The 22,688-nt window shown below is 48.9% G+C and overlaps 1 long non-coding RNA gene across 2 annotated transcripts in view; it reads left to right on the top strand.

Annotated features, from left to right (window-relative positions):
* The first annotated feature begins 7,938 nt into the window (after positions 1 to 7,938).
* The window catches only part of LOC129385784 (uncharacterized), a 54,560-nt gene continuing 39,810 nt past the window's right edge, over positions 7,939 to 22,688 (top strand). The window contains exons 1-2 of one of the 2 annotated variants that reach the window (XR_008613338.2): positions 7,939 to 8,076; positions 8,695 to 8,781. This is a non-coding gene — a long non-coding RNA (uncharacterized lncRNA). The remainder of the gene's footprint in view (positions 8,077 to 8,694; positions 8,782 to 22,688) is intronic. The other variant, XR_011895395.1, reaches the window with a different exon arrangement.

Below are 22,688 nucleotides of genomic sequence, written 5' to 3'. Positions count from 1 at the left end.
TGATACGGAATGCCTGCCGGTCCAACCCGGAGCGGATCATCGACTCTTCAGTTTGCCTCCGTTCCTTGCCACAAACGCACTTCCCTTCTGGCAACCTGGCTGTACTATCAGTGAGGCCACCCCTTCCCAGCTGCTACTTAGCCCGGAACTGTTTCTCGGCCAGTGGGGACACGCCGCCGTACGGAACAAGGTCATGCAACTGCCATTATTTCTGCAGGCCTCCCTTCAGTGGGCCATCGTCCCTCTGCACAACTGCTTCGTGCGTAGCGAGGTAGCCTGGATGCTTCATCGCCACCGGCCATCTCATACGGAATACCTGCTGGTCCAACCCGACGCGGATCATCGACTCTTCAGTTTCCCTCCGTTCCTTGCCACAAACGCACTTCCCTTCTGGTAACCTGGCTGTACTATCAGTGAGGCCACCCCTTCCCAGCTGCTACTTAGCCCGGTACTGTTTCTCGGCCAGTCGGGAAACGCCACCGTACGGAACAAGGTCATGCAACTGCCATTCTTTCTGCAGGCCTCCCTTCAGTGGGCCATCGCCCCTCTGCCCAAATGCTTGGTGCGTAGCGAGGTAGCCTGGATGCTTCATCGCCACCGGCCATCTCATACGGAATGCCTGCCGGTCCAACCCGGAGCGGATCATCGACTCTTCAGTTTCCCTCCGTTCCTTGCCACAAACGCACTTCCCTTGTGGCAACCTGGCTGTACTATCAGTGAGGCCACCCCTTCGAAGCTGCTACTTAGCCCGGGACTGTTTCTCGGCCAGTTGGGACACGCCACCGTATGGAACAAGGTCATGCAACTGCCATTCTTTCTGCAGGCCTCCCTTCAGTGGGCCATCGCCCCTCTGCCCAACTGCTTCGTGCGTAGCTAGGTAGCCTGGATGCTTCATCGCCACCGGCCATCTCATACGAAATACCTGCCGGTCCAACCCGAAGCGGATCATCGACTCTTCAGTTTCCCTCCGTTCCTTGCCACAAACGCACTTCCCTTCTGGCAACCTGGCTGTACTATCAGTGAGGCCACCCCTTCCCAGCTGCTACTTAGCCCGGTACTCTTTCTCGGCCAGTCGGGAAACGCCACCGTACGGAACAAGGTCATGCAACTGCCATTCTTTCTGCAGGCCTCCCTTCAGTGGGCCATCGCCCCTCTGCCCAAATGCTTCGTGCGTAGCGAGGTAGCCTGGATGCTTCATCGCCACCGGCCATCTGATACGGAATGCCTGCCGGTCCAACCCGGAGCGGATCATCGACTCTTCAGTTTGCCTCCGTTCCTTGCCACAAACGCACTTCCCTTCTGGCAACCTGGCTGTACTATCAGTGAGGCCACCCCTTCCCAGCTGCTACTTAGCCCGGAACTGTTTCTCGGCCAGTGGGGACACGCCGCCGTACGGAACAAGGTCATGCAACTGCCATTATTTCTGCAGGCCTCCCTTCAGTGGGCCATCGTCCCTCTGCACAACTGCTTCGTGCGTAGCGAGGTAGCCTGGATGCTTCATCGCCACGGGCCATCTCATGCGGAATACCTGCCGGTCCAACCCGAAGCGGATCATCGACTCTTCATTTTGCCTCCGTTCCGTGCCGCAAACGCACTTCCCTTCTGGTAACCTGGCTGTACTATCAGTGAGGCCACCCCTTCCCAGCTGCTACTTAGCCCGGAACTGTTTCTCGGCCAGTCGGGAAACGCCACCGTACGGAACAAGGTCATGCAACTGCCATTCTTTCTGCAGGCCTCCCTTCAGTGGGCCATCGCCCCTCTGCCCAACTGCTTCGTGCGTAGCGAGGTAGCCTGGATGCTTCATCGCCACCGGCCATCTCATACGGAATACCTGCCGGTCCAACCCGGAGCGAATCATCGACTCTTCCGTTTGCCTCCGTTCCTTGCCACAAACGCACTTCCCTTCTGGCAACCTGGCTGTACTTTCAGTGAGGCCACCCCTTCGAAGCTGCTACTTAGCCCGGGACTGTTTCTCGGCCAGTTGGGACACGCCAGCGTACGGAACAAGGTCATGCAACTGCCATTCTTTCTGCAGGCCTCCCTTCAGTGGGCCATCCTCCCTCTGCACAACTGCTTCGTGCGTAGCGAGGTAGCCTGGATGCTTCATCGCCACCGGCCATCTCATACGGAATACCTGCCGGTCCAACCCGAAGCGGATCATCGACTCTTCAGTTTCCCTCCGTTCCTTGCCACAAACGCACTTCCCTTCTGGTAACCTGGCTGTACTATCAGTGAGGCCACCCCTTCCCAGCTGCTACTTAGCCCGGTACTGTTTCTCGGCCAGTCGGGAAACGCCACCGTACGGAACAAGGTCATGCAACTGCCATTCTTTCTGCAGGCCTCCCTTCAGTGGGCCGTCGCCCCTCTGCCCAAATGCTTGGTGCGTAGCGAGGTAGCCTGGATGCTTCATCGCCACCGGCCATCTCATACGGAATGCCTGCCGGTCCAACCCGGAGCGGATCATCGACTCTTCAGTTTCCCTCCGTTCCTTGCCACAAACGCACTTCCCTTGTGGCAACCTGGCTGTACTATCAGTGAGGCCACCCCTTCGAAGCTGCTACTTAGCCCGGGACTGTTTCTCGGCCAGTTGGGACACGCCACCGTATGGAACAAGGTCATGCAACTGCCATTCTTTCTGCAGGCCTCCCTTCAGTGGGCCATCGCCCCTCTGCCCAACTGCTTCGTGCGTAGCGAGGTAGCCTGGATGCTTCATCGCCACCGGCCATCTCATACGAAATACCTGCCGGTCCAACCCGAAGCGGATCATCGACTCTTCAATTTGCCTTCGTTCCTTGCCACAAACGCACTTCCCTTCTGGCAACCTGGCTGTACTATCAGTGAGGCCACCCCTTCCCAGCTGCTACTTAGCCCGGAACTGTTTCTCGGCCAGTCGGGACACGCCGCCGTACGGAACAAGGTCATGCAACTGCCATTATTTCTGCAGGCCTCCCTTCAGTGGGCCATCGTCCCTCTGCACAACTGCTTCGTGCGTAGCGAGGTAGCCTGGATGCTTCATCGCCACGGGCCATCTCATACGGAATACCTGCCGGTCCAACCCGAAGCGGATCATCGACTCTTCATTTTGCCTCCGTTCCTTGCCGCAAACGCACTTCCCTTCTGGTAACCTGGCTGTACTATCAGTGAGGCCACCCCTTCCCAGCTGCTACTTAGCCCAGAACTGTTTCTCGGCCAGTCGGGAAACGCCACCGTACGGAACAAGGTCATGCAACTGCCATTCTTTCTGCAGGCCTCCCTTCAGTGGGCCATCGCCCCTCTGCCCAACTGCTTCGTGCGTAGCGAGGTAGCCTGGATGCTTCATCGCCACCGGCCCTCTCATACGGAATACCTGCCGGTCCAACCCGAAGCGGATGATCGACTCTTCAATTTGCCTCCGTTCTTGGCCACAAACGCACTTCCAGTCCGGCAACCTCGCTGTACTACCAGTGAAGCCGCCCCGTCCCAGCTGCTACTTAGCCCGAAACTGTTTCTCGGCCAGTCGGGACACGCCACCGTACGGAGCAAGGTCATGGAACCGCCATTGTTTCTGCAGGTTAGTTACCTTGCAAACGCAAGCTGCTTCCGTACAAATGGCCGTTTTCTAATTGCGGTATCGTGCCCCCCTCATTTGGGTGACAGTTGTCGCAATCATTTATGCAAGTTGTTATTCTCCTGGTACGTTATTTTTCACGACGTATCTCTTTTGCATATACTGGCTGGCGACGTGGAATTGGACCCCGGTCCTGTCACAGGCACTGCTCCTTCTCTTGAATCTATTTCCAAAGCACTAACTCATTTAGAATTCCCGATGCTAACAACGAAAGCTGGGCACAATCAGAAATGAACGTAACCTCAGTCTTATCCGAGAAGCTTAACATTTCCATTGTACCTGCTGACTTTAGCGTGCACACAGACTAGGTCGCTTCCAGAAAAACAAAAATCATCCCATCATCCTCAAATTCGCACATTTTAAAGACAAAACCGCCATCCTTCAAGCAGCTTCCAAGCTTAAAGGCTCCTCTTTTGCAGTTCGCGAGGATTTCTGTACGCGCGTGCGCGCAGCGCGGAAAGAGTTATATTAGTTTGGTATACAAATGGGCTCCCATTTAAAATTCGTTTTGACAGGCTCATCATAGAAGACAAGCAGTATGTCTCTGACGCCGAGTCTGATTCAGTCATAGAACTAACAAAGTAGCCATCAACTCGAATTGAAAATCTTCCTTTTTCCCACTCTACCCTACCAAGTTATGCCCCGTCAAGGAGCCCCACGTTTCAAACGATGAAAGTTATGTTAACCAATGCTCGAAGCTTCACGCCGAAAAAAGAAGCACTGCGAACGATCTTCACGGATCCTGACACTGACATTGTTGTTATCACGGAGTCATGGCTAAACTCTGATATCGAGGACCATGAACTTAGTAACAACCCATCGTATATCGTTTATAGGCAAGATAGGACCGCTCGTCGGGGGATGGGGTCTTGGTATTGGTCAAACAACGGCTGGTCTCTTCTCGCTTATCTGCTGAAGGTCAACACGACATCCTTTGTCTCAAGATAGTGTTGCCGACAAGCACTACCATACTGATTTCTTGTTACTGTCCCCCTGATTGTGACATTACATATACAAACGAGCTTAATTCGATCATATCCAATCTCATCTACCATTTTCCTCGTGATAATCTCGCACTATGCGGCGACTTCAACTTTCCGGATATTGACTGGGAAAACTGCATCGCTTCAAGCCGCGCGTCCAAAGATTTCCAAGAAGTAGTTCTTAGGTACAACCTTAGCCAAGTAGTTACCAGACCTACTCGCAGTAATAACATTCTTGATTTAGTACTCCCTACCAATAACGAACTAACAAATTCATAAAAACATGTTATAGGTGTTAGCGATCACAACATTGTTTGTTAACATAGCTATAGAAGTTACTATCAGCCAGCTGTCTACTAAATACATCCGACATTACAATATAGCAAAGTTTGCAGAAATTAACAATCAGCCACTTCCAGAACAATTGAGCAAAACTGGTTACTCAATAAACATCAACTTTTGTATCTTCTTGATGCTCATGTTCCCCTTGTACGTATTCACGGGGATGTGCCGGCAGACCTTGTGTTCGAACAACCTTAAAAAACAATCTAGGAAAAAAGCGCATTTTCCGCGAACTCAAACGACGCAACAATCCATAAAAAGGTGAAAAATACATCACGGCATTGCGGGAATACACAAGTTTGCTGAGACAATCTCAACGCAAATATTTCCACCAGGACCTGCTGAGCATCCTGCACGACAACCCTGGCAAATTCTGGAACTCATTATCACTTAAACGCACTTCATCTCATAGTATCGCATTAATCAACTGGGATGGGTCTCCTGTTTCAGTGAATCAGCGTCCCGATGTCATGAACTATTATTTTTGGACGGTTTTCACTGATGAACCTCCCACTGATAATCCTACGTTGCCATCTACTTACTTTTCAGAAATGCCGGCTGTTATTGTAACTACTCAAGGAATCTACAATTTAATTGATAACCTTAAACATTGCAGTGCGCCAGGTCCAGACGGCATTACGGCCAAAGCTTTAAAGGGCACCAAATCTCAATGTAGCCGCTTCTTGAGATTGATTTTCCCTCAATCTATTGCCTCTTCCAGCATTCCGAGTGATTGAAAAATTGGCAGTATTGTATCTGTGCACAAATCCGGTAGTCGTTCCAGTCCATGTAATTACCGCCCTATTTCCGTAACTTGCATACTTTGTAAAATTCAAGAGCATATATTGTACTCCAGCATTGCATCTCATTTAGTCAATCACTCTTTTCCCTTTCCCAATCAACACTGATTTAGACGAGGCCAATCATGTGAAACGCAGCTGTTCGAATTCACCACCGACCTTCACCTCCACATTGACTCCCGTTTCCAAACCGATGTTATCTTTCTTGATTTTGCAAAGGCGTTTGATTCTATCGCCCATCTACGTCTTACTGCGAAACATGCTTGTCTTAATTTCGACCCACTTGCATTGTCTTGGATTGAATGTTTTCTCACAAACCGCTCACAACACACTGTAATCGATAACCTCAAGTCATCAAGTAGTACAGTCTTGTCAGGTATACCACAGGGCTCTGTGTTCGGGCATGTTTTGTTTCTAATTTTTATAAATGACCTCCCTAACAGCATTCTTTCATCACTTCGGTCATTCGCTGATGACTGCGTCCTGTATCGGCGATATCCTCCCATAATGATCAACTAATACTCCAGAAAGACCTAAGCAAAATAGCAAATTGGTGCTCTATTTGGCTCATGTCCCTCAACGTTTCCAAGTGCAAGCACATGTGTGTAACTCGCAAGCGGGACATCATTAACCACCAGTACTCTCTTAATTCCACAGCCCTGACTAAAGTTGACTCTTACCATTATCCAGGCGTTATTATCACTTATCAGCTTACGTGGTCTGTACACATAACTCAACTTATAAAGACTGTTTTAAATCACTTGGCCTACTCAAAGATCGGCTTTTCTGTCTCCTGTTCCCGTACGCAAGCTAGGCTATGAAACGATCATTCGGACTAAACTTGAGTATGCCTCAATAATTTGGAACCCTCACCAGTTTTATCTTATTAACTCGCTCGAAGCAGTGCAGAATCGCGCCGCACGTTTTATCGCTACAAACTATGACAGGCATTCAAGTATAAGCGGCATTAAATCATCCCTCAGCATCCCTAGCCTAAGATTTTGTAGGAATATTTCACAACTATCCCTTTTCCACAAACTCTATTATAATTTCCCACCATCTCAGGAACACTCTTTTACTTCCGCCCAACCGCTTTTCTAAGCGTCTCTTTAACAACCTGAGCCTACAACGTCTTCATGGTTCCTCTAATGCCTTCAACAACTTCTTCTTACCTAGTGCTATTGATTCGTGGAACGCACCAATTGACGACACCGTAAATGAAAGTAATTCAGATAAATTTAGACACCAATTGTCATGTTTTTTAAACCCTTAACCTACCGCTACTATGCTGGTACTCTAACGTCTAACTTTTGTTTTTTACTTCTCTGTTATATTGCCGGTTGTGTTGCCATTTCTACTGCCGGTTCGTACCTTACTTTGTTTTGTTTTAAATTTTTCTTGCCCATCATCTGCTCACTGGCTATGGTGTTAGGCGACTGAGCACTAGGTCGCGGGATCGAATCCCGGCCACAGCGGCCGCATTTCGATGGGGGCAAAATGCGAAAACACCCGTATGCTTAGATGTAGGTGCACGTTAAAGAACCCCAGGTGGTCAAAATTTCCGGAGTCCTCCACTACGGCGTGCCTGATAATCAGAAAGTGGTTTTGGCGCGTAAAACCGCATAATTAAATTTTTTTGTGCCCATCGTGTACTAGCATGTACACTAAGTTTTGTTTACCATTGTACAAATGAGTTAACCATTGTATAATAATGACCATAGTGTTTCTTGATGCTCTTGCTCCCCCCCCCTCCCTTCTGTAATACCCTGAAAGGGGTCCCTAACGGACAATAACTCATGATGATGGAAAGGCAAGCGCGTAAAGACACGGACGGAGATAGGACGACAAAGACGAGCACTGATTTGTAAAGCCGGCAGCGAAAAAGGAAAAGGATGGAGATAAGCTTGTACCTCTTCAATTATGTACCAACACTCCCAATTCACCACATTAACCACCCAATATATTGCAAAATGAAAACAAATACAGAGCTGTGCTCAAGTTCAGCATTAGGGAGTAGCGTCATCGTCTTTGATGTTTTGTGGGCAAGAAAACGACCTGTGAAATAAACTTTCATTCCACAACCTATAGTGCCACAATAACATAGATCTTTGTGAATAAAAAAACAGCTAAATACTACAGCTGTTATAGTTTCACTGTGCGGGCTGCACCTTTGTTTTATTATGGGGCATATCCTGCGTAGAAACAAAGCGTCTTGATGCTTTGGGCTGCCTTTGGGCGCAGCTGCCTGCAATGCCTTAACGTTTAAAGAAAGACTGCAAAATATTTTGTCTGGTGAAGGTCTTGTTAAGCGTTTTTCTCCGGCAGACTTCAAATTATGGAAAAAGTAAGCATTTGTTGCTCTTATCCTGTTTCTTAAAATAGGTGTGTCCCGCTTTTTTATCGGAGCTTTCAGTGTTACGCGAAAGCACTTGATAAAAATGAGTTTCTTGAGCTTAAATCATCCTGAGGGCTGCCATGACTTCAACAGCGACATTGGCTGTATATAAGCTGCCTGCATGTCTCGAATCTTGTAATACCTTATCTTACCGATGTAGGCACAGCGCACACCCCTCAAATGTTCTATGGAGCACGTGTAAATATCGAACAAGGCCTACGAATAGAAGGCACTTGCCATTGATAGACAGGTAGGTTCTAGCAGGGTTCTTTAGTGCTTCTATATAAGACAGGAAACGAAGGCTCAACGCCATGAGATCATTTCATGCAGTGTCCGCCATGCACGCACTGCGGCACTGGCGCAAAACGAAGAAAATCGAAGAGATCTCGCTACGCACACCTAAGGGGTTCTGTGCGAATGCCGACCACTGTGCAATGGCCGACTGCCATGGGTGGTGGGCGAGCACTGTCAGCGCAAGGTAGAATCTGACGGTTTGTTTGTGCAAAGGGCTGGAAATTGAAATGCCAACAATATTGAAACTACTTGAATGTGTTGTTGCGTTTACAGGTTCATCTGCCATTCTCAGAGCGGCGTAATGAAACCCCAGACCATGCACTTTGAGCTACGCTATGCTTAACGACTGGCCACAGAATAGTAAGACAGCAAATTTCAGTGTACTTACGCGTCAAAAGCGTTGGTTGCTGTTCTTTGCCTTTGCAGTTTAATTTTTTTTAGCACTGTGCGTGTTTCCCCATGTAGAGACAGCAATGGTTCGGGACAGTGACAATGCCTTATTGTGTCGTGTGCCGGCGTTTTGGCCCGGTTGCAAGAGTACGAAAACAGTATCTTTCTTTTGTTTCAATTTTACCCGACTGAGGTCTTCTCTGACTTCGAAAAAGATTTTTGAAGTTCAGTGATGACTTTTGAGCCAGCATCCTTAAGAACAAGGGCGTCGTCCCCTGCTAGTTGGACCAAACTATAATGAATATTGTCACGTGGAGTGACGTATGAAGAACACAGTAGCAATACTGTGAAAGACGAAACTAACTTTTATTGGGCGAACCTGTGCCCACAAAAAACAGGCTACACTTAAAGAACGGCGACAACGGCGAACACAGTCGGCAATCGTCGAAATCTCATCAGCGGGTCAAGGGCGTCGACTTTTATACATCACTAGTCGAATGTTCCAGAGTAATCGCTGCGACCCGCATGCCTTCCACAAAGTTCTACATTATTTGCGTCGCGCACACGTGCTATCAGATTACACAACGGCCGGTCACAGACAGCGGATGCAACCATCGATAACATTCCAGAAACTTCCGATACATGCCGGCGCATCCTGCGCTATGCGATAACATTTGTTAGGCGGTGAAACGTGGTCGCCTGATAAAAATATGCAAGTAAGCGTTTCCATACCCCCCTCTTAGAAAGCATCGACCTGATGCTGTAAACAACCGAAAGTAATAAAGAAAAAAACACCCGTAGCAAAGAAACAACAAAATAAGGAAGTTCGTCAGCGTGCGTATAAAGGTTTAAGACGCACTACGTGGACCACTTCAGATCGTGCGTGGCGCCGCTGGGACTGCGAAATGCCATCTGGCACGACCTCATTGTCCCGTGGGCCAATACGTCGGATGACGTTGTAGGGCCCGAAATAGCGTCGCAGTAGTTTCTCACTGAGTCCTCGTCGGCGTATCGGGGTCCATACCCAAACATGGTTGCCGGGCTGGTACTCGACGAAGCGTCGTCGGAGGTTGTAGTGTCGGCTGTCGGTACGCTGCTGGGTCTTGATCCGTAGGCGGGCGAGCTGTCGGGCTTCTTCGGCGCACTGGAGATAGCTAGCGACGTCAAGATTCTCCTCTTCAGTGACATGTGGCAGCATGGCGTCTAGAGTAGTCATCAGATTCTTGCCATAAACCAGCTTCAACCGCGTGATCTGGTTTGTTTCTTGTACCGCCGTGTTGTATGCAAAGGTTGCATGCAGCAGGACCGCCTTCTACCTCTTGCGCTCGACGTCGACGGAGATTGCTACCATGTCGGCAAGGGCTTTGTTCAGGCGCTCCGTGAGACCATTCGTCTGCGGATGGTAGGCACTTGTCCTCCTGTGGCTTGTCTGGCTGTATTGCAGAATGGCTTGGGTGAGCTCTGCTGTGAAGGCCATTCCTTTGGCGGTGATGAGGACTTCGGGGGCACCATGTCGCAGCAGGATGTTCTCGACAAAAAATTTTGCCACTTTGGCTGCGCTTCCTTTCGGTAGAGCGTTAATTTCAGCGAAGCGGGTAAGATAGTCCGTCGCCACGATGACCCACTTATTTCCGGATGTTGACGTCGGAATCAGTCCCAACAAATCAATCCCGATCTCCTGAAATGGTCGGCAAGGAGGTTCGATTGGCTGTAGCAATCCTGCTGGCTTTGTCGGTGGTGTGTTGCATCGCTGACAGTCTCGGCATGTCTTGACGTAATGGGCGACGTCGGCGGTCAGACACGGCCAGTAATACCTCTCCTGTGTCCTCGACAGCGTTCGGGAGACTCCGAGGTGCCCAGCGGTTGGTTCGTCATGTAGGGCTGTGATGTGTGTGGTGCACGATATGGTGCGGTGGTCGGGACGGACAGAAGCAGACGATAAGGAGTGTGCGCCAGCTCTGGCTCTGGCGTTCTGGCCGGGCAGCTGGGCGTAGAACTCGCGCCCGTAGCCCGACTGCTCTCGTCCTGCCCACGGGCACAGAAGCTCGCCGACTTTGAGCAGCTGGCGGCACGCTCGGGTAGACTGGCGACGCGCAGGAACGGGTTGGCAGGAGGCCCCGGTCGGGTGAAGTCCTGTTGGCTCGGGTCCGGAACCCGACGGCCCGTCTTCAACTCCCGGTCCGGTGGCCGGCCTTCTCCTGGCTTCACTTCCTGGAATTCTCCCAGCGTCTCCCTCTGCGTCTCTCGGCGTCTCCCCCTTGCGTCTGCTCCTGTCCGTCCCGACCACCGCACCATCTCGCGCACCACACACATCACAAGGACATACAGTACTTCTGGACGCAGCGCTAACGGAACAATAAGTTTGTTGGAGCGGACTGGTGAGAAGTTCTTCTTCACGAGCAGGCTGTTTTGTAGCATGAACGAAGATAATCTGCGCTTAAATGCCCTGGGGACAACGTCAGTGTTCCCTTCCAAATACTCGACGAGGCCTTTTAGCTCTGGGTCTGCTCGTTGCTGTTTAGTGAAATCTTCCGCGCTTATTATTCTAAGGAAGGCGTCGTCATCCTCGTCGTCTTGCGGCGGGGGATCGATGGGGGCGCATGATAGACAGTCGGCTTCAGAGTGTTTTGGTCCGGACTTGTAGATTATCCTGATGTCATATTCTTGCAGTCTGAGGATCCACCGCGCCAGCCGTCCTGAAGGGTCCTTTAAGTTAGCTAGCCAACACAAGGTGTGATGGTCGCTGACGACGTTGAATGGCCTGCCATATAGGTAAGGGCGGAATTTTGCTGTAGCCCGAATGATGGCGAGGTATTCCTTTTCAGTCGTAGAATAATTGCCTTCCGCTTTTGACAGCGACTTGCTAGCATAAGATATTACCCGTTCATGTCCGTATTTCCTCTGGACGATGACGGCACCGAGGCCTAGGCTACTGGCGTCAGTGTGGATTTCGGTATCCGCGTCCTCGTCGAAATGTGCAAGTACCGGCGGCGACTGCATACGTCGTTTGAGTTCTTGAAATGCGTCGGCCTGCAGCGTTTCCCACTTAAACTCGACATCACATTTGGTTACATCTGTTCTCGAGAAACAAGGTGGCTATCTCAGTGGCGCTCCGCACGTCGCCTCAGCGACAGCGCACGAATACGAAACCATTAACGCTTCCACACTGCTTCTTTGCAATCAGCTGCCGGCAATACCACTGAGTTTTCGCTAATGAACTGTGCTCCAATCATGCCGCATTAAATAATGTGGATTGAAGATGAATGAAGCAGTTGGCTGCAAATATCTAGACTGGCATACTAAATTATCTAATGAAACGGTTTAGCCAAGTTCGCAGACCGTTGCTGCAACAGTCCTAATTATTATCGTCCTACCGAGAAATTTTCGACATCCACGATCGCCCTTTAGGCCAGACGCTCACGGTCAAGCATCGAATTCTTACTGGCGATGCTACGCCTATTCAACGACGACCGTATCGAGTTTCTGCGTCGGAACGCCGAGTAATTCAAAATGAAGTCAACAAAATGCTCGATAAAACATCATTGAGCCTTCTTCGAGTCCCTGGGCGTGCCCTGTGGTGTTGGTTAAGAAGGACGGCACGTGGCGCTTCTGTGTAGACTACCGTCATCTGAACAACATTACTAAGAAGGACGTCTACCCGCTCCCGCGTATAGACGACGCCCTTGACTGCCTGCACGGTTCCAGCTATTTCTCGTCTATTGATCTTCGTTTGGGATAGTGGCAGATTGCTGTTCACGATATGGACAGAGAAAAAACCGCGTTCATCACACCTGATGGCCTATACCAATTTAATGTAATGCCGGTTGGATTATGCAACGCCCCTGCCTCCTTTGAGCGTATGATGGACTCCTTGCTCCGTGGTTTCAAATGGTCCTCATGCCTCTGCTACCTCGACGACGTCATCGTCTTCTCGCCCACGTTCGACACTCACCTTGAGCGTCTAACAGCTATACTTGATGTATTTCGAAAGGCAAAGCTGCAACTTAACTCGTGGAAATGTCATTTCGGCCACCGCCAAATTACTGTTCTGGGCCACCTCGTTGATGCTTCCGGAGTACAGCCTGATCCCGACAAAACTCGCTGTCCGAGAGTTTCCGGTTCCGAAGACAGCCGCAGACGTTCAAAGTTTTGTGGGGCTGTGCACGTACTATCGTTGTTTTGTTCCAGCTTTTGCGACAATTGCTGGACCCCTCCCTAATCTTTTGAAGAAAGGCGTTCAATTCTCGTGGGGTACTGCTGAAGCCGCCGCCTTGTCTCGTCTCGTCACTCTTCTAACCTCACAACCCATTCTCGCCGACTTCGACCCTGATGCTCCTACAAAATTGCGTACAGATGCCAGCGGTCATGGCGTAGGTGCCGTCCTAGCCCAGCGTCAGCGTGGCCAGGATCGCGTTATTGCTTATGCAAGCCGCCTCCTAGCACCATCGGAGCGCAACTATTCCATTACGGAACGAGAATGCCTTGCTGTTGTCTGGGCGGTTCCGAAGTTCCGTCCTTACCTTTACGGCCACCCATTTTCCGTAGTCACTGACCATCATGCTCTCTGCTGGCTGTCTTCGCTAAAAGATCCTACAGGCCGGCTTGGTCGATGGGCTTTGAGGCTACAAGAATTTTCATATTCCGTGGTCTACAAGTCTGGCCGCCTGCACCAAGACGCTGACAGCTTGTCGCGTTACCCTGTTGACGACCCTGACTCCTCCAATATTGCCAGTGCTTCTTGCGTATTCTCTGTGTCGCAGCTGCTTCATTTCGCCAACAAGCAACGTCATGACGCCTACATCAGAGCACTCATGGACCGTTTTAAAGACTCTCCGGCCGACGCCAGTCTACGCCTCATCGCCCTCCGCGACGGTACTCTGTACCGTCGTAACCTTCATCAGGACGGCTCTGAGTTCCTACTTCTCATACCTAAACGCCTCCGCTCAACCGTTCTAGAAGAGCTTCACGACGCACCAACGGCAGGACACCTCGGCGTATCTCGAACCTATGACCGTGTACGTCGCCGTTTTTTCTGGCCGGGCCTTGTCCGTTCCGTACGACGTTGCGTCGCCGCTTGTGAAGTTTGCCAACGACGCAAGAAGCCTTCCCAGCTCCCCGCTGGTTACCGGCAGCCGCTCGACATCCCTGCCGAGCCGTTTCATCGTGTAGGCTTAGACCTTCTCGGCCAATTTCCGAAATCTACATAAGGGAACAAGTGGGTTGCAGTCGCGGTGGACTACGCGACCCGCTACGCCATAACCCGTGCTCTTCCGACCAGTTGCGCAACTGATGTTGCGCACTTCCTCCTACATAATATTATTTTGATGCATGGTGCTCCGCATCAATTGCTAACAGACCATGGCCGTATGTTTTTTGTTAAAGTCATCGACGACAACATGCGTGCCTGCTCAATACGGCATAAATTTATCATCTCCTACCATCCCCAAACGAAAGGCCTCACTGAGCACTTGAACCGCACCCTTACAGACATGCTATCCAAATACGTTTCCGACGACCACCGTCACTGGGACCTGACTCTACCTTACATTACCTTGCATACAACTCTTCCCGTCTCCAAACTGCTGGCTTTTCCCCGTTTTACCTCTTGTATGGCCGCGAACCAACGCTACCACTGGAAACTGTACTTCCGTCCGCCACAGCTTCAACTAGCGATTATGCCCGTGATGCAATAGCCCATGCTGACCACGCGCGCCAACTTGCGCGCGCTCGTCTACAAGTGTCTCAAGACAAGCAGACGCAACGCTACGACCTGCGTCACCGTGATGTCCATTTTGTGCCAGGAAGCCTCGTGTTGCTTTGGTCACCTTCGCGTAAAGTTGGCCTATGTGAAAAACTCCTTTCTTGTTACACAGGTCCATATCGCGTGCTCCGCAACGTGACCGATGTCAACTATGAAATCGTTCTAGCCACGCCCACTACGTCCTCCGCTGTGACAACCAGTGACATTGTCCACGGCGCCCGACTCAAGCCCTACAACTCTCCACGCGCCTTGGATATTTAACAGCAGCATGACGGTGCTTTTGCCGCCGGGAGGGGGGGGGGGGGTAGTATTACGATATCATCGAGCGATGCTCAAGAAACAAGCCGCCGCGACAACGAGGATGAAGTTGGTCGGTGCGCTTGGCGCGAGCGAGTGTCGGCCTGGCTGTCTGGCTGCAGTGTAAATAGCCTGCAAATAACCTCTTCTGTCTGTCTCTTTCCACACGCAACAATATTATTAAAAATTGGACCCCTCGGTTAACCCTCTTTCTTCTCCTTCATTACATGAAAAGGGTCTCGATCAAGCCAACATTGACGCCTTCAGGTAGCATATGTGGGTTTATTGACCACTTGCCTTCACACAAAAAGATCACGCATTCGTGACGCCTGCGGGAGAAAGGAGGTTCCACGTTCCGCCGCCAAGGCTTGTTAGTAGTGGCGCTTGCTAACACTCGCAGGGTTAGTTCTAGCAGTAAAAACATAAATACCCACGTATGTGGATGGAAAAATTTAACTGCGGTATCTCAATTGGTTGAGCATCGCATGCGTAATGCGTAGACGTGGGATTGTTGGCCACCTGCGGCAAGCTGTTTTCTCATGCACTTTCGTTTCCATTACCTTTTGATTTCTTTATTTCAATTAGTAAGTACAAGTAATTTACCCTATGTTGTCCTTGGTGTCGTTGATTGTTGACTTCCGATGACAGCATAAGGCAGACATTTAAAGTGAATTCAATGTGTTATGAATATACTTGTAACAATCTTATGCAAAATTTATCGTGGTATAAATCGGCGACATTTGCACTCCTGTCACAATCACTGAGATGCAATTTTCCACACCAGTGTTGTCAATATATGACCTTCTAATTATGACGTCATCGTAGTGCAAGTTGTGCGAACGAATAAGATTGCCACAAATTATGCACACACAAACGTTTCAATAACGTTTGCTGCTACTTTTCTCTTCGCCTCCTGAAGGCGCAGACCGCTTTTCCGGCTGCTGAAGCTGCCGCTGCGGGCGTGCTATGAAAAATAATGAATACACAATGCGTTGTGACTTAAAACATTAAATTGAACGCTCAGCATAAAGAACAAATTTACACGAATATTCACGCCACTTGAGTGATTGAAACTAAACTTTTTTGATCGAATCATGCTTACCTCGGGTCCCACTCATGCCCGGGTGGTCGCCGACCGAGACACAACCACTGGACTGCTGCTCCCGGCTCTCGCCAGCTGTTGGCTCATCGCAGACCTATGCCGATTTTATTGTTCCCTTCGCATTGGTGGAAAAAGGCATGAAAACGCATTTGATGTCTGAAACTGTTGCCTTTACTAGAGCGTCCTTGGCTGCTTGGTACACAGATTTTCCTGCACTGTGAAGGAATATAATATCCCACTAAATGAAAACGCGTTCGATGTCACTGGGGCAACAGTAAAATTGCCTTCTCGCTTCTGAAAAATTTTTCTGATACGTATAACAAGACACTTCTTCAAAATCACGTAAGTAAAACAAACATCGCTCGAAATGACCACACTGCGTGTCGGCCAAAATGTTAATTGCAGCTCTCTTACACGTATTACAACCCCGACTGCGGTGCGTTGTTATGCGCGGCGTGCACGCCGATGGCCGCGCCACTGGTGGCGGCCTTGCGCAGAACGCATGGGAGAGGAGCGAGCCGCGCGCCGTAGCACGCCGTAGTTTGTTGCGTCGCTGATAGTGCTTCTCCGTCTTATTTGTGTTTTCAGAGCAAAATAAGCAACACCCTTCGCATGTGTGGGATGGCCAAAGCTTCCGAAGAATGTCGAAGAAGAATTGTTGCAGGGTGGGGGGGCTCAAATACCGGCGAAAACGTGCCGGTGATACGGTTCTAATTATTCCCCGCAAAGCCTCATCAGCAGGAGCAACGGTGGCAATGGATCGTAGCTTCGGCGCGAAATTTCTTGTTCTCATCCTTTCCTTTGTCGCTTCGGTGTTTTTTCTTTTTTATTATTATTTTTTTACTCAATTGTAGTTAGACGGGTAAGCGACGAAGTTCGTCTGCAGTGCAACATGCGGTTGAAAGGCATTTCGCTAAAGTTCGGAATGCCGTTTGCCGCTTATATCGTTTTCCGCTTCTTTACCGCGTTGGGCTAGATAGGCAGCACGACTGCATGAGCGCATTGTTTTGCATGTTAAGCTACAGAAGTTTGCAAGAACTGAAATTGTTAGCTTTATGTGGCCCGGTAAATCCTCGCACCAGCTGTCGCGCACTTCATGTTTTTACATTTATTTTATGCGTGGCTTCGCCCATGTTTAACTGTTGCTAGTTGCTTCATGCATAACTCTTGATTCTTTTGAGCTGCGAGGTTTTCACCCTGCCTCGTTTGTAAAGGGTATAAATCACGCTGTGTCTTATCGGAATGACACCAAGCAAGTGCTTCTTTAACAGCTTTATTCATTTCGCCCGAGGGCACCTTAGATATTGCGGATTTTTGGGAAATGTGTTTAGAAAATAGGTAGCTCAGGGCGAGAATTGCTAATAGTTACTGCATATGGTATTTTTGTTCTATTTTTCGCTGATCCATTTTTCGTTGAGTAGTTCGCGTCACGTCATCATACCTTGATGCTGTCTGAGCAGACTTAACACGCCGAGTGATTTGTTTGTTTCACAACGTAGTCGCTTCTTGCAAGTGAATTTTGCACTCAGCTGAATTATTTCTTATTATGCTTACGCCGCATAGGACTAAACCCGGCCTTGCCGCCAGCGCTGTATCTAATTTGACTGGCGCTGCTCTGCCTTTAAATATATCATGTGGCCTTTCTCTCTAGTAACATTTAAAAAAAGTACTGCAATGTTAGTCACACTATAGCTTTGTACGCTTCCAAGCAGTTCCCTTAGGGAATTTAAAATTGCAAAAACTGCAGCGCGAACGGCAGTTCATCGGCGGTACAGCGCTAACACGCGCTTTTATTAACCCGTGCGTTTGGTGGCTTCGTTGACTATAATGTACGCGTTTCTATCAATAAATTCGCAATTATTCTACTTCAGGCGACTTTCACTACACTTATTCGGCTGCGTCACATGTATTCATCGGCAGAAAAATCACAACGGTATATGCAGACATCGCACCGTGCGGATTTGTTATCTAAGTCTGCACTAACGACGGGTGCTTATTATTGAGGTACAGAAGCAGCATTACGGCAAGGGTAGAATTAAAGAAAAAAAAACGGTCGAGACATCGCATTAGTCAACAAAATTTGTCGGCTAGTTTACATGAGCTCCACTTCATGTAAATGGTCTTCATGGCGTTTGTCTGCGGGACGCACCTGGCGCGTATGTGGACCATGTTGCCCCAAACACCGGTAACATCTTGTTCATACCCGCTCCCACAGAGGTCTGCGTCTTCCCTACAGCTGTCACCGCAGAAGAAGCAGTCTGGCGCCCGAACCAAGGACAAATCGCAGCCGCGAACTTCAGTCACCCTTGCTGCAAAGCGTTGTCGTCTGCTACTGCTCCCACGCGTATTGTTGGAAGCGCCCGCTAGGTGGCTATCAGTGGCGCCTCTATAGGCGGTGCACGCGGCCTATACGTCACATCGTGAGCTCTAAGGTATTCACCGGGTAAAATGTCCCAAACAAAAGGCAACACAATACCTACCTCTTCGGCGTTCTCAAAAAGCTGGAGCACACTCCGATTGCGCTGGCCAGCCCTATGAGCGACAGGTGCGCCCACGCAGTCCCGACAGCATGCCACCCCCAGTGCCCCTGCAAGAAACGTCGTTGGCGCGTTCCCTGCAGCCTATATTTTCCGACCTCAGCGGTGCTTTGCGACGTGAACGGTGGCGTCCTGGCAGGCGTCGTACGTCTGCTTATTCGAGAAGGCGCGCCACTGGTTCAACGTTTTCACCGCAGGGCCTTCATTGTTCAGCAAGGCGACCCACAGTTCTTCCCATAGTTCTTTGCGCGCTGCCCTCAGCTCCGGGATCAACGCACCCGATAATTTCGGCAGGTACGAGTGGAGTTCCATGGACTCCACGAGTATCTCCCGCTGGCGAGGAGATAGTGCAGGTCTGAGGCGGCTGCCCTTTTGTGGTAACATCGGGCTTCAACGCCTTACGCAAAGAAACGACGGCACAAAGCTCGTCACTCAATCAAGAAACGAATTAAGGCTTTTCTGATGGCGCAGAATTACGAAATACCAGCAATACTAGTGGAAGCATCGGCACGCCAAGTTAGCGTACGACGCGCAAACTAGCGGCATAAATGGGTAATCCACAGTGAAAAAAAAAAAAGAAAAAATGCGCTAAGTCATTCACCGCCAGTTTGTCACACACATGTTTCATAATGAAAAACATAACCTGATCATTGTCATGAACACATTATTTTTTATTTACCAAGTAACGCTCATAATCTGCTACATTTCCCCTTGGTTTGTGACGTTCACGTCCACAAAAAAACATACGCACCGACTGGCCTCTATCCTTTCTCTCGTTTTCAGTACATCAGTGGGGTACGGGCGCTAGCCTGGGGGAGGTATTTTGATGTTCGGAGCACGTGCTTCCAAGCCACCCCGTAGGCAACCGATCGAATGAGGTTACCGTGGGGTCCGTTACGGGTGCATCCCCGCGTTATGTTATGTGGCCCCTGCTTCGTCAAGCCGCAATGTGACACAGTGTCCTCTTTGAAAATAGCCGGCAGCCTGCGGGTCCTCAGGACACTGTGTCTCTGAGCACTACAGATTTTGGCCGCTTGGTGTCGTTCCAGATTGTTACACGGAGGCGGACACGCGTATCGCTCCTTGCGTTATTTAAGCCTATCCCCATAGGTCTTTTAGGCCTCTTCTAGAACCCTCGGGCAAATTAAGACACCGTTAATTAACATATAGTTAATTAAGGGTCTCGAACCCATGGCCCATCAAAGAGAGATAGGCGAACCGGCCATGTCTTCAAGTGGAATTCTAATTGCTACCGTGAAAGTTGAGACGAACCCACTACTTTTAGTGTAAATTAAAGCCAAGTTTTTTAAGGCGAAGTGAATTGACATATAGTTAATTTAATAACTCGAACCCACGAACTTTGGTGTTAGTTAGGGCGATGCTATTTAAGTTAGAGTTATTTATGTAGAGTTAATTAAATCACTCAAGCCCACGACCTTTTTTGGGAGGAAACAACAAGATGCAACAACGCATTAGAATCAAAATGTCAAGTAATGTAAAGAATGTATCGTGAGCTAGCAGACTTTAACCTTCATCCTCTTTAGTGTATGCTAAAATGACTCAACATTTTACAGTGGTGATGGCCGATGCTTCAATAATATGTAGTGCCATTGACACACAGCGCTGTCACTGTTTGTCTGTTTCTCTCTGTACGTCCTCGCTCAGTCGCACTTACGCGTTATATCACAATTTTCAACCAACTACCTGGCCAACGTATTTTAGCCAATTTTATATAATAGCGACCTTCAAAAGCGTCACTATAATGCATCTTAAACGCCAGAAATTGTTGCCCGATTGTGTCAATAAGCAGGAAACTACACGCGTGAAAAGTGCAATCTAATCAAATGTATTTTACATTAAAATCAAGCGGCGGTTGAGGGAATACTTATTTCCAACAACGTATTAGCCTTAGTGGTGACTATTGAAGGTACCGTAAAATGAAAATATTTTATTTTGCTGTATTCTCAACACATACGCAAGCGGAGAATCCATACTTGTAGTCTTCTCAATCTAAGGTTGGTGCTTATCTTGATCGCATGGATGAACCAAGAAGGTTGTTGATTTCAGTTCAGTTTCAGTTTCAGTTTATTATTCTTTAAATACAATTAATTGGTAAGAGACAATATACAGACGAGGGTCCCAAAGTCACAGACGTTGGCGGCGAATGTGGAACATCCTTTCTGCCGTAGGCATCATGAGAACCTGACGCCTCGTTCTCGTGACGCCTGCGGCACAAACTATGTTCCACATCCGCCGCCATAGTGTGTGAGTGGTGGCTCTGGCTAACACTACCAGAGTTCTACTGGGAAACAAATACCCATGAAAGTGGATGGGGAGACAGTGCCGCGGTAGCTCAATTCGTAGAGCATCGCACGCGAAATGGGAAGATTGTGGGATCGTTCCCCTTCTGCGGGAAGTCCTTTTTTCATCCACTTGCATTTCCAATAATTTATCGTTTCGTTATTTCATTTATTACGCACAAGTAATTTCCTTTATGTTGTCCTTGGTGTCAGTGTTTGTTGGCTTCTTATGATATGACGCAATTAGGGCATTCTTTTTGTTTAGTGTAAGCGACTTTTGCTGTGAACATGCATCGGATGCGCTGTACAAGAGTTTCAAAATAAACATCCACGAAAGCGCGCAACTAGGCATATTATCCCTTACGGTCACGGTGTCTAAATATGAAGACGCGACTTGCTTCGTTGCGTTTTCTACCAAAAAGCGGAGGAGTGACTCGGCACACTGGTGCAGGTAATATTCGAGACATACATAAATCCAACTAATGCCATCTTATACGAAGCGGCGAAACACTACGGGAGAAAAAGGTGTTTGAAGACTGACAACTCCATGTATCACGGAAGCTCTGGTTTGTTGCTATTCAAATTTCTCTTGTGCAGCCGCCTCAGTCATTCACAACAATTCAGACACCCAGTTTTACGTAAAGAAAACGCTACCTTTAATGAAAACCACTTACTCAATACTCATGGTTCTGTTACTGACAAGTTTTGGCCTTGTTTTCGTCCACGTCTCCATTCGGAGGCACCTTGACCTACTCAATCTTTTTTTTACCACGGCGACGACCCATTAGTCACAACGCGAAAATTTAAAACCACCGGCACTTTTTGGACTTCTTGTGCTGTCTAGTTGACCGTCGAAGAATTAGGCTGTGTTTTTTAGTATTGCTATTACTCGAGTGGTGGCATTTTTGAATTGTACAAATCGCCGTACGCAATGTCTGATTGCGAAGATGGTAAACGCACACGTTTTCGGACCACCAAACGAGCGACGTCGGTCTGACAATTATGTTGCGTGCTCGAATGGTTATCCGAAAATGAGAAACTCCTAGTTTCATCCAAGAACAATACAATTGCGTTCACGCGAACCTGACCCGCAGTGCGGACTGTTGTTTTTGAATTTGAGAATTTTACCTCCACTGCAAATTAGGATTGTTTTTTAAGGTCATTCTAGAATAGCTCATTCTGAGTAACCGTCCTTGCTCCTAAACATGATGCGATTGTGTGAGGTAGGATGAGAACGACCACTGGCACCAGCAAGTCCAGTCGCCCTTTCCGAAACCTTTCAAGTACGTGTAGTGCGTGGAGAAAAACCAAGGCCAATGCCGCAAATGCGATGTTTTCCTGTGAATCGCTGCTGAGAACTGTTTCTTCGAATATCGCAACCTGTCAACCCGTTGATGCACCACTCGCACAACCTTTAATAGCCAGTGGCCCTCCTTTCTGCAAACTGACATATTGCGGTTGCGAAAAAAAGATAGTATTGAGTCACGATATCTCGATATGAGGACGCGATGGAATTTGCATAATAATGTTCCCAGAGAGGGGAATTTTTTTCTTCCGGCTCTGGACACCTAAAACAGCAATACCTACACGTTCTAAAAGTTTCCCCGCAGGATACCTCAATTCGTGACTGAAGGGGTTAAATGACATCTTGCTTGTTTTTATACATGCGTAAGCGGCTTTACGTTCTGTTTCTAAAAAGTAGAATCTGATTTCTAAATGCAGCTTTTTGCGCACAAGACGAGGACGAAGGAGAGGCTGAGACACACGATCGCGGACTTACAACATTGTTTCATATTGTAGCAAGGGACCACATATATAGCAGAATCCGTGACATCACGTGTGCGCCGCCCGCTAATGCCTCTCAATCTTCCACGCTTTAC

This window comes from Dermacentor andersoni, chromosome 7, assembly GCF_023375885.2.
Source record: "Dermacentor andersoni chromosome 7, qqDerAnde1_hic_scaffold, whole genome shotgun sequence".
Classification (NCBI taxonomy): domain Eukaryota; kingdom Metazoa; phylum Arthropoda; class Arachnida; order Ixodida; family Ixodidae; genus Dermacentor; species Dermacentor andersoni.
The sequence above is the reverse complement of the archived record's forward strand: the minus strand, read 5'-3'. Positions and strand labels throughout refer to the sequence as shown.